This window comes from Anomaloglossus baeobatrachus, chromosome 1 (genome assembly GCF_048569485.1).
Source record: "Anomaloglossus baeobatrachus isolate aAnoBae1 chromosome 1, aAnoBae1.hap1, whole genome shotgun sequence".
NCBI lineage: Eukaryota > Metazoa > Chordata > Amphibia > Anura > Aromobatidae > Anomaloglossus > Anomaloglossus baeobatrachus.
The window spans coordinates 451,378,225-451,389,414 of NC_134353.1; positions in this window are offsets into that span (position 1 = coordinate 451,378,225).

Here is an 11,190-nt window from a genome sequence, read left to right on the forward strand (position 1 = left end):
CCACCAGGCCCAGGAACTGCCTCACTTCTCTCACCGTGGTCAGGCGCAGCCAGCTCTGGATGTCCGTAACCTTCTCCGGATCCGGGGCTACGCCTTCAGCGCTCACCACATGCCCGAGGTATTGCACTTTGGGTTTCAGCAGATGGCACTTTGACGGTTTCAGCTTCATCCTGTACTTGGAGAGGGCTGCAAACACTTCTGCCAGGTGCTCCAAGTGGGCCTCATACGTCTTGAAATACACGATCACATCATCCAGATACAATAGAACAGTCTCGAAATTGAGATGTCCCAAACAGCACTCCATGAGCCGTTGGAAGGTCCCCGGGGCATTGCACAGCCCGAACGGCATACTGTTGAAGTCGCAGAGTCCCATGGGGGTAGCAAATGCGGTCTTCTCGCGGTCTTCTGGTGCAACCGCCACCTGCCAGTATCCGCTGGTAAGGTCAAGGGTAGAGAAATAGTTAGCAGTTTTTAGTGCAGCCAGAGACTCTTCAATGCGGGGGATAGGGTAGGCATCTTTATGCGTTATCTGATTGATCTTCCGGTAATCCACACACATCCTCATGGTACCATCTTTCTTCTTTACCAGAACCAACGGGGCTGCCCAGGGACTACAACTATCCCGGATGACCCCTGCCTCCTTCATGTTCCTCAACATGTCTTTGGCGCATTGATAGTGTGCTGGTGGTATTGGCCTATACCTCTCTTTGATAGGTGCATGTCTGCCTGTGGGGATATGATGTTGAACCCCTTTAATCCTCCCAAAATCTAGCGAGTACTTGCTAAAAACCTGCCCATACTCCCGTACTACCCTGTATACCCCGTCTTTGGGATGTACCGGGTTAGATTCGGTGCCGACATGTAGCTCTCGGCACCACTCCTGTAGTGGCGGAGATGGAGTGTTACTGCTCATGTCGGGTGTAGAGGTAGTGAGGGTGGTTTCATGGATGGCGTGGGGGTCGATGGTAAACAGCTTAGATATGGTGGCGAAGCGGGGGAGCCTAACTTCTTCCTCCCCGCAGTTCAACACTCTCACAGGCGCTCTCCCCTTTTTGAAGTCAATCACCTCTCTGGCTACCATTAACGTGGGCCAGTGCTCTGAAGGCGAAGGTTCCACCAACGCTGGGTAATCCTGTCACTGGGGGCCTACTGTTGCACTACACCAAATCATCATTTCGCTTCTTGGTGGGACCACCAAGGGAGCTGCATCCATCACTCGCACCCCACCAATCTCTCCACCCATCAGGCTCACTTGCTGCTGGTGCAGGAGGGCCCGGATCTCACGCTGTAGGGCCATCTGCCGACCCCCTCCTGCAGTGGCAGACAGTTGCTGCAGCAAGCTCAACACCTCTCCCATACAGTGCTCAATCACATTGGTCCTGAGGACCACTTTTGGGTTACGGTCACTGGATTCATTCAGCACCACAATCATCCCTTGGCGTTTCAGCTGGGTCCGTCCCACCATCATGGTCACTTCCCTGAGTCCCACTTGGGTCATAGGGATCCCATTGGCCGCAATAACGGTCATGATATCATCGGGAGGGGCCAGTTCACTATCGGCCCAATACCGCTGATACAACGAATAAGGCATAGTGGTTACCTGCGATCCAGTGTCCAGCAAAGTCATGGTCGGGACGCCGTCCACCTCCAGGGAGATGATGGGGCGGCCTCCTACAAACCGGTCTCTCCAATCAGCCGGGCCATGTGGGTCTACTCCTGAGGATTGGACCTTGGCCTCAGGGGTTGCTTGTTTAACGGCCATCGCCTAGCGTAGTGGCCAGACTTGTTGCACCTGTAGCACACAGGTGGCCCATACCGCGGGTCAGTGTTCTTCCTCTGCTGCAATCAAGGGACATCCTCTGGGCTGTCGGCGAGCTGGATCTTTTCCTGGGGCTTGGCTCTCGTCGGGAGCTGGAGTGCGGCGAGGATCCGGTTGAGATCTTCATTCATACATCGGACCTGCGATGCCAGCGCCTCTATCGTCCCGACGGGGGCGGCAGGGGTCGGTAGAGCTAAGGGAGGGGGTGCCACCGACACAGGAGCGGTTTCAACTGGTCATGGGGCCACGTCAGGAGCGCCAGAGGTTGGTGCTTGCAGGGTCTTGATGGCCCGCTCCTTTATTATTGTAAAGTCTAGGTCGGCATGCTCCAGAGTCCATAACCGCAGCTGTTTGCGATCTTCAGCAAACCCCAGTCCCTGTAGAAACTGCTCCACTAACATCTTGTTGCTGTCGGCGTCACTGACGGTGTCCACCCGCTTCAGGGTCTGGAGGGCCGTCTGCAAGCGCAAGGCATAGTCTCTGATACTGTCCGCGGGCCGCTGCCGGCATTGGTAGAACTGCATCCGCAACTCAGCCTCAGTCCGGGTCTCAAAGGCAGCCTGGAGCGTTTCAAAGATAGTGGTTACTGAGGCCCGGTCCGCGTCGGTCCAGGTCTCCGTCTCCTGCTCAGCCGCGCCAGTCAACTGCCCGAGTACTACCGTCGCACGCTGTCTACCGGTCATAGCGTACAAGTCAAGGATAGGGTTTATCTTTTTCCGGAACACCTGTAAGGCGTTCGGCTTCCCATCATAGTGGGGTAGCCAGGTAGCACCGGGCACGTACAGCAGGGAGATCGGCATTACCTGGGCGACCGCTGGATCTGCGTCCTCCCCTGCTCTTGCGACCGGAGCGAGGGCCGCCATGTTCTTCTCTTCGGGCGCCGCCACTCCTGCAGCTGACGCCTCTCCGCCGTCTCCGGTAGGTGCGGACATCTTCTTCCAGCCCCCCCTTGGTTTTTCTACAGCACTTTTCTCTGTGGGGGCGGGGCTTCGCTTTCACGCCTTCACTGCTCGGGGAAGACGACTCGAGCGGGAAACTTTCGCGCCCAAGATGGCGGATCTTCAAGTTTTTTCAGCGGGACGCCGCTGACGGGAACCACAAGGCGCACTTCTACTGGTAAGTAGACTGGTTCTATCCTGTTCGTGACGCCACAAGAGTCGATGTGTACCGCCCTGCGGCCTCGGCTGCGGCCGCCGAGCCGCTCGAGCGCCTCCGGCCCCAGGGTCACGTCGCTCTAGGTGTAGTGGCGGTGCACGCAGGGGGTTATGGGGTGGTTGTGTTGTAAAGTTCGTGACGCCACCCATGGGTTGTGGTGATGGTGGGCACCACCGCTGCGGTGAAGGTACGGGGACTCCCGGGAGCGGTGTAGGGGCGCAGCTAGGTGTTGACCCCTCCGTGGGTAGGGGATGTTGGTCCCGGAGCCCGCTGGGTGAGGGGCCGGGGTGCAGGGCGCAGTGTGTTGGTGCCGCGCGGTGCGGTGCCTGAGGGCACTGGTGTACTCACTCCGATACAAGACACTGGAGGCGCTGGTAAATCAAACGAGGTGATGAACGGGGCCCGCAGCCAGCTGCAGTTTCTCCAGATAGGTTGGTAATGCCAGCCTTTCTCCTGCACCTGTATGGGATCTTGGCTACCGTGCCTGGGTACTGGTAGCCCGCTCCCTGACGTATATGTGTTGTAGGAGCCCGCTTGCCTGCAGACGCTGGCCCTTGGATCTCTGGCCTCTGGCGGTGGCTTCTATCCGGACGGGTTGGGCTGTTGCCTTCAATCGGAACTTAAGTGGGAATGAACCCCTGAGGTCCAGACCGCAATCAGTTGATTTGACTATGGTGGTGGCTTATAGCCTAGTTCGGGGTCTGAGTACCCTGCCTGGTGCTCCGGTATCCAGTTGGCTCCCCGGTTCGGTTCCGGCGGGCCACTACCCTGTCCCGGTCCCTTACGGTTCCGCCGGTCGTATTCTCGGTCTCCTGCAGGCAGCCACTACCGTCTGCCTACCTGACTGATCTGGGGCCCTAGGCTCCAACCAAGGCCCCGAGCAGAACTGTGCTCTCTCTCTCTTCTCTCTAACTGTTCTCCTTGTGTTTTCCTGCCTCAGGCCAGCAGACTCCTTGAGGGGCGTGTCTTTCCACCTGACTCCGCCCACCTGGTGTGCCTGTCTGACTCTGAGGGAGGCAATCAGGTCTTTGGGTTGACTGATGGTACCTTACTGGAGTGGGGGTGTAGGTGGTGTGTGTAGTGACCTGTGACCCCTGGGGTGTCCAGGGCGTCACAGGAGCGCTGAGTGCAGAGGAACAGAGTACTCACTGTCGGTAGTCGTGGTTCTGGATGGAGATATAAAGCAGACACACACACTGTAGATAAAGCAGGTTTCCGCTCCCACCGGTGTTGTTTGATTGCCCGGACCTTTACCTCCGTGCACAATTTTTAGAGTCCGTTGTCGCCCCTTGGCGTGCAGCTGTTGGGGCCCCGCTACCCGTGTGTATGACAGCTGTGCTCTTGATGGCTGGCACATGGGATTTCAGTTGGGTTGTTTTTCTGGAAAACCCTACCCCCCGCGTTGTGCTGATGCCTTCAATCTCTGAGCTTTTGGGGAAAGTTCATAAAGAGACTATCTTCCACAGGTTAATTATCAAGGTGTCTGAAGCTCTTCCCTTTCTAGGGTCCTGTACCTCGCCGTGCTTGGTACCGGTCAGTTCTTTTGTGGTCCTGATGCTGTCCTCTTAGATTATGTCCGTCGCACCCTCTCTGTGTCGCCAGGGGTTAAGGGGATACTCAGAACCGGGCCAAGGAGTCACTTCTGGAAAGGGGATCACGGTGTCGTTTCCCGGTCTGTGATCCCTGGTTCCACAATAAAAAGGGGGGTATATTCGTGACGCCACCCATGGAATGTCATCAGAGATGACCACCGCTGCTGCAGAACCTCCGGGGTGATGGATGGCAGCTTGAGATGGGACAGCTCCCAACGGGTAGAGCCTTCTCCCCGGGGCAGTGTGATAGTCTATGGGGAGGTGCAGGACACAAGCACAATAAACAAGCAGTCTCACGGTTTTGCAGTTTTTGTCCTTTACTGATGATAGTATTCAGCAGAGTACTGTCCACGGAGTCTGTGAAAGATTCAGGGTTTCTCCCACCCAGCCGGGTCGTTTTGGCTCCCTTTTCTGCACTGTGCTTGTGTGGCCCTGCTGCTTTGTAAACTAGGCAGACGGCTCTGTTCTCCTCCCGGATACCGACCTGACAGGCAACTCGAGTCCTTACTTGTATGTTCCTGAACTCTCCTGTGTGTTGCTGTGTCTGTGGTACAGGTGAAAGATCTGGAATCTTCACTTCTCTGGTGTTAGCTGTGCTGTGTGTAATCTGCTCAGCCTCAGATCCGGCATCCGTTCTGTGCACTCCACTGGGGTGAGTTCAGCAATACTCTGTCTCCCAGGTATGTTCCTCTGATTAATCTGTCTCCTTTCCTCAGACCCTCGGCTTAGGCCTGGAATTGGTCAGCGGATCCTGTGGTGAGCTAGAGCCAGCTCCAACCTGCAGAGATCCTTCTTTCTCAGTTCTCTGCACTGACTGAACAAACAAACTGAAACTAAACTGACCACTTCCTCTCCACACCAGAATATACAGGGAAGCAGCTTGGTATCCCCCTTCTGGCCAGGAGGTGCTAGTGTGGTGTGGGGAGTTAAATCTTTGTTTTGTTACTGTGGCAACCCTGGGGTGCTACATTCCCCCTTAGTGACGAACAGTACTCCGGGACTGTGAAAGAAACAAACTGTAATACTATTGTATGAACTGAGGATTTCGATTGCGTTAGGGCAATGACAATCAGAGACGGGTTCTTGGTGCAAAGACGTTTATAATATGCAACCAACAATATGTACACAGAACAGAACATAAACACAGTAGAACATAAACACAGTAAATACCTGCCAGGTTCGGAGCAAAGGGGAATTCCCGGGGCCGCGCACCGGACTCCCCCAGGGAGACCACCAGGAGCGAGCCCCTATACAGGGGCTGTCTGGCGATCACCCCAGAAGGCCTAAATGCGCAGCAGCCGGGACACGAAAGGGCCACAGGTATAGTCCAAAAATGTCCGTACGTGATGTGAGTCCTAGGGTGGATATGAAACAGAAGGAACCGGGCAGAAGTACCGACCAGAGACGGCAGACGGAGTCCGGGCACAGCTTGATGAGACCAGGTGAAGTCCAGAGCCGGTGTCAGGTGTTTCAACAGGATCCAAATAGCAATCAGGAACCAAGAGCAGCAGGGCAGGAGTAGACAGGAAGCAGTATACTCAGGCAACTAGACTAAGCTTAGGGGCGGGCTTTTAAACAGATGAACAGGAAGTAGGGCAACAGAACAGAAACCTCCATGTTAACAAAGGGCAAGATCCTTCAGAAGAAAACTGGAAATCCTGGAACTCTGACAGTACTCCCCCCCCCCAGAAATGGCCTCAGGACGAACCAGAGCCAGGCTTGTCCGGGTACCTCCGATGAAACTGAGTAACCTTCTGGGGTGCTCGTATGTTACCCACAGGTTCCCAGGAATCATCCTCGGGGGAGTACCCCTGCCAACGAACCAGATACTGAAGCCGATGCCGATGGAGCCGGGAGTCAATAATGTCCTCAACCACATACTGCTCCTGGCCATCAACCATCACCGGTGGAGGAGGAGGCACGATACGACCCTGAAACGAATTAGGGGAAACCTGGCCTGTGCTCCGTGCCCGGCGCATGCGCGGTGCGTTTGACGCACTGCGCATGCGTGGCGTGTGCTCCACGGGCCAGCACACTGCGTTCCACCGAGCAGGAAGTGGACGCAGGACTTCCAGCATAAATATCACCCTCATCCCATTTACCCTGCACACTCTCCTGAGGGCCCCCACCCTGGATCACCATATACAAGGTATGCAACAAAGAGGCTGAGTCACACTAACCTTCACCTGGCATAGATTATCACTTATCCTCATGTTCCGTTTCTTTATAGACCCATATCACCACAGCTTGGCTGTCTTCCCCTTTAATCAAAAGTATCTTTTAAGGTATGTGCCTTATTGAGCACTTTTCATATGAGCCATTTGGCTAAATGAACTGCCTAATACTTGTCATATATTTAGCAGGTTTTCTGCATAGCCTTTCAGAGACGTGTCTCTCTTATATCACCAATTCTGGTTGCTTACCTATTCATACCAGACTAAGGTAATTTTCATACCATGTTCTTTTCATTCATTGCTATATGTGCCTTATATTGGTGTTGACATATTGAGAATTTATTCCCTGTCATGCTGATTCTCATGATGTCTCTAATATGGAGTTATTTATTTCCTACAGAAAAAGGAGAATAGGAGAATATCCTTTATAGAACTACTAATTCTTTCCATTGCGTCTGTTAAGACAAAGTGTATAAGGTAGTCTTATACTTCATGTTTCCTATACTCCGTCTGATTATATATATCAGAAAATTCCTAAAGTACATTGGTTACAGTGCGCAGTGTTTTACATTTATGTATGACACATAGATTACACTAATGCTCACATGCAGGGCCGTATTTACCACTAGGCACCCGTGGTCCGGTGCCTAGGGCGGCAGATTGTGAGGGGCGGCACCCTCTGGCAGCAAACAAAAAAAAAAAATTTTTTTTTTTTTTTTTTTTTTTTACATTTTTTTTTTGTGGCCGCCGAGCACAGGGAGCTGATTGACCCCGGAACTGCCGGCGCCTGCACTTCCGGGGTCACAGGCGCGCGCCAATCAGCTCCTTCCTCTGTGCTGCGTCCACTGCTGTGTGGACGTCACATGCAGAGCTCGCAGCAGGACGCCGCGGAGGACGCCGTGATGGAAGCCGGTGTCAGAAGAGGATACTCACGTGAGCCAGGAAGATGGCGGCGGGCACTGGAGCAGGTAAGTGGATTCATAAGGAGCGTGGGAGTGTCTCTAATGCAGACCAGAGATCTGCGCATGCGGGGGGGGAGGCGGCAAAGGCAGATACTGGAGGGAGGCAGAGGCTGAGACTGGGGGGAGGCTGGAGGGAGGCAGAGGCTGAGACTGGGGGGAGGCTGGAGGGAGGCAGAGGCTGAGACTGGGGGGAGGCTGGAGGTAGGCAGAGGCTGAGACTGGAGGGAGGCAGTGGCTGAGACTGGGGGGAGGCTGGAGGGAGGCAGAGGCTGAGACTGGAGAGAGGCAGAGGCTGAGACTGGGGGGAGGCTGGAGGGAGGCAGAGGCTGAGACTGGAGGGAGGCAGAGGCTGAGACTGTGGGGAGGCTGGAGGGAGGCAGAGGCTGAGACTGGGGGAGGCTGGAGGGAGGCAGAGGCAGAGACTGGGGGGGAGGCTGGAGGGAGGCAGAGACTGGGGGGAGGCTGGAGGGAGGCAGAGGCTGAGACTGGGGGAGGCTGGAGAGAGGCAGAAGCTGAGACTGGGGGGAGGCTGGAGGGAGGCAGAGGCAGAGACTGGGGGGAGGCTGGAGGGAGGCAGAGGCTGAGACTGGGGGGAGACTGGAGGGAGGCAGAGGGAGAGACTGTGGGGAGGCTGGAGGGAGGCAGAGGCAGAGACTGGGGGGAGGTTGGAGGGAGGCAGAGGCAGAGACTGGGGGGAGGCTGGAGGGAGGCAGAGGCAGAGACTGGGGGGAGGCTGGAGGGAGGCAGAGGCTGAGACTGGAGGGAGGCAGAGGCTGAGACTGGAGGGAGGCAGAGGCTGAGACTGGGGGGAGGCTGGAGGGAGGCAGAGGCTGAGACTGGAGAGAGGCAGAGGCTGAGACTGGGGGGAGGTTGGAGGGAGGCAGAGGCTGAGACTGGAGGGAGGCTGGAGGGAGGCAGAGGCAGAGACTGGGGGGAGGCTGGAGGGAGGCTGAGGCAGAGACTGGGGGGAGGCTGGAGGGAGGCTGAGACTGGAGGGAGGCAGAGGCTGAGACTGGAGGGAGGCAGAGTCAGAGACTGGGGGGAGGCTGGAGGGAGGCAGAGGCTGAGACTGGAGAGAGGCAGAGGCTGAGACTGGGGGGAGGTTGGAGGGAGGCAGAGGCTGAGACTGGAGGGAGGCAGAGGCTGAGACTGTGGGGAGGCTGGAGGGAGGCAGAGGCTGAGACTGGGGGAGGCTGGAGGGAGGCAGAGGCAGAGACTGGGAGGAGGCTGGAGGGAGGCAGAGGCAGAGACTGGGAAGAGGCTGGAGGGAGGCAGAGGCAGAGACTGGGGGGAGGCTGGAGGGAGGCAGAGGCAGAGACTGGGGGGAGGCTGGAGGGAGGCAGAGGCAGAGACTGGAGGGAGGCAGAGGCTGAGACTGGGGGGAGGCTGGAGGGAGGCAGAGGCTGAGACTGGAGAGAGGCAGAGGCTGAGACTGGGGGGAGGTTGGAGGGAGGCAGAGGCTGAGACTGGAGGGAGGCAGAGGCTGAGACTGTGGGGAGGCTGGAGGGAGGCAGAGGCTGAGACTGGGGGAGGCTGGAGGGAGGCAGAGGCAGAGACTGGGGGGAGGCTGGAGGGAGGCAGAGGCAGAGACTGGGGGGAGGCTGGAGGGAGGCAGAGGCTGAGACTGGGGGGAGGTTGGAGGGAGGCAGAGGCTGAGACTGAGGGAGGCAGAGGCAGAGACTGTGGGGAGGCTGGAGGGAGGCAGAGGCTGAGACTGGGGGAGGCTGGAGGGAGGCAGAGGCAGAGACTGGGGGGAGGCTGGAGGGAGGCAGAGGCAGAGACTGGGGGGAGGCTGAAGGGAGGCAGAGGCTGAGACTGGGGGGAGGCTGGAGAGAGGCAGAGGCTGAGACTGGGGGGAGGCAGAGGCTGAGACTCGGGGGAGGCTGGAGAGAGGCAGAGGCTGAGACTGGGGGGAGGCTGGAGGGAGGCAGAGGCAGAGACTGGGGGGAGGCTGGAGGGAGGCAGAGGCAGAGACTGGGGGGAGGCTGGAGGGAGGCAGAGGCAGAGACTGGGGGGAGGCTGGAGGGAGGCAGAGGCAGAGACTGGGGGGAGGCTGGAGGGAGGCAGAGTCTGAGACTGGGGGGAGGCTGGAGGGAGGCAGAGGCAGAGACTGGGGGGAGGCTGGAGGGAGGCAGAGGCAGAGACTGGAGGGAGGCAGAGGCTGAGACTGGAGGGAGGCAGAGGCTGAGACTGGGGGGAGGCTGGAGGGAGGCAGAGGCTGAGACTGGAGAGAGGCAGAGGCTGAGACTGGGGGGAGGTTGGAGGGAGGCAGAGGCAGAGACTGGGGGGGAGGCTGGAGGGAGGCAGAGGCAGAGACTGGGGGGAGGCTGGAGGGAGGCAGAGTCAGAGACTGGGGGGAGGCTGGAGGGAGGCAGAGACTGGGGGGAGGCTGGAGGGAGGCAGAGGCTGAGACTGGAGGGAGGCTGAGACTGGGGGGAGGCTGGAGGGAGACTGAGGCTGAGACTGGGGGGAGGCTGTAGGGAGGCTGAGGCTGAGACTGGAGGGAGGCTGAGGCTGAGACTGGGGGGAGGCTGGAGGGAGGCAGAGGCAGAGACTGGGGGGAGGCTGGAGGGAGGCAGAGGCAGAGACTGGGGGGAGGCTGGAGGGAGGCTGAGACTGGAGGGAGGCTGAGGCTGAGACTTGAGGGAGGCTGAGGCTGAGACTGGAGGGAGGCTGGAGGGAGGCTGAGGCGGAGACTGGGGCAGGCTGAGGCTGGGGGGAGGCAAAGGCTGAGACTGGGGAAGAGAGGCTGATGCTGAGGGAAGATAGAGGCTGATGCTGGGGGAGAGAGGCTGATGCTGGGGGAGTGGGAGAGAGGGGCTAATGCTAGAGACAAATGACAAGGGATGAGGGATAGTGCAATGACAAAATCGATTGGGTGGGGGGAGTGTAAGGACTCAGAATAAGAGGGGGCAGCATTGGGAGCTCATTGTGAAGAAGGGGCAGCATGTGTGGGATCAGTATGGAGTGGAGCAATGTAGGGGAGTCAATATCAAGAGTGGGGTAGTGTGTGTGGGGGGGGGTCTCAGCATAAGCGTTAGTGTGGTGGTCTTAGCATGAGTGGGGCAACATGAAGGTCTCATTATGGAAAAGAGGAAGGCAGCATTAGGAGCTCATGGAGAGGGACAGCATGCATGGGACATTGTGAGAAGGGGGCAGCATGCATGGGACACTGAGGAGGGGGCAGCATGCATGAGACATTGTGAGGAGGGGACAGCATGCATGGGACATTGTGAGAAGGGGGCAGCATGCATGGGACACTGAGGAGGGGGCAGCATGCATGAGACATTGTGAGGAGGGAGCAGCATGCATGGGACATTGTGAGGAAGGAGCAGCATGCATGGGACATTGTGAGGAGGGAGCATCAAGCATGAGACATTGTGCGGAGGGAGCAGCATGCATGGGACATTGTGAGGAGGGAGCAGCATGCATGGGACATTGTGAGGCGGGAGCAGCATACATGAGACATTGTGAGGAGGGGGCAGCAT